Below are 1611 nucleotides of genomic sequence, written 5' to 3'. Positions count from 1 at the left end.
AGATAATATGTTCTAAAGTTTGTTCACACTTATTAAAAATAATATATTAATAACTTTTTGCATGTTAGTGGTGTTATATATAGACACAAAAAGTATTACGTACTAAGAAAACCTATTATTATTTTATTAATTTCATGCTAATTAAATATTAGAAACAAATATTTATCAAATAACATTTAAATAATATTTAAAAAATATTTCCTTTTGCTCTGAAATATTTCCTGTTCATTGATCAATGAAAATTCAGATAATATGTTCTAACGTTTGTTCACATTTATTAAAAATAATATATTAGTAACTTTTTGGGTGTTAAGGTTGTTATATATAGGTACAAAAAGTATTATGTAATAAGAAAATTATTAATAACTTCTTTGTTTCATGCTAATTAAATATAAGAAGCAAATATTTAAAAAATAATATTTAAGAAATACTTTTGATCTGAAATATTTAGCAAACATAAATATTTCTTAAATATGTATGTAATATTTTGTGCTATCTAGGTGGCCGATTGCGGCTTCCTTTAGGACAAATGAAAATGTCTCACGTTATTATCAAATCTACCGGAAATTGCTGATTCAGGATGCGAATATTTATACATTTCCTCTGGGGTTCAGGTGGCCAAATATTGCAAGCAAATTGCGAAATTTCCAATTCAACTTAGGCCACTTTATATTAAAACATTGATTTTCCAACAATTTTTCCGGTACGCTTTGGGAAAAATGCGCGTTTTGAGTAACTTACCAGTGCCAATAATTGTTTTCGGTTATTTCCTTTCTTGATATTAACCGGATTTTTATAGCTTTACGTTTTTTGTTGTTTCTTTACTCCATAAGCTGTAAAAAATCAGGGTTTTGTACGATTTATACGAAACTTTCCGCATCTCGAGCACCAATTCTTGTCTAAAAATGGTAAAAATTTTAAATTGTTGTTAGTTTGGACGGGGCGGATTTTTAGGGGACTAGGCGTTTGCAAAAAATTGTTGTTTTGCTGGATTTTTATGACGCTTTAGCGCGAAATTGATTCTGAAGATGATCAAAATTTGTGATTGTTGCTTGGTTTAATTTGGACGGGGCGACTTTTCAAAGGAGAAAGCGCTGTTGCATGAAACTGTCGATTTTTAGACCAATATTCACTAGCTGGCAAAAAATCAACATTTTGCGGACTTTTATGAAACTTTAGACATCTGGAGCGCCGTTTGTCTTCAGAAGGTGGTAAAAATTGCAAGTTGTTGATTGCTTTAATTTGGAAGGAGCGATTTTTTAAGCTAGGAAAAATGAGGGTTTTTAGGCATTTCTATGAAACTTTCAGCATCTTTAGCTAATTATCTCACTACGACGCTAACAATTCTCTATCCAACGATGCCAAAACGAATTCTGTGGCTCGAATGGTTCTTAAGAAACTTTGAAAAAAGCAGCGTCATGTTCAAGTGGATTGTGCAACTCAAAAAACAACCACGCAAATCTAAAACTTCTTGAATTTAAGGATTTTTTGAGAAAACTGCCAACATTTGCTTATCGATGGTTCAATTTCTCAAAAAGCCATTTATTTCTCTCTAGAATGATGTACAAATGAGCGTTCTTGCTCATTTTGCCTCCGAGAAATGAGCAAAAA

This window comes from Dendroctonus ponderosae, unplaced genomic scaffold (genome assembly GCF_020466585.1).
Source record: "Dendroctonus ponderosae isolate FM_Combo_2020 unplaced genomic scaffold, Dpon_F_20191213v2 Dpon_F_20191213_6, whole genome shotgun sequence".
NCBI classification, from domain to species: Eukaryota; Metazoa; Arthropoda; class Insecta; order Coleoptera; family Curculionidae; genus Dendroctonus; species Dendroctonus ponderosae.
This window is presented reverse-complemented; position numbering follows the sequence as displayed.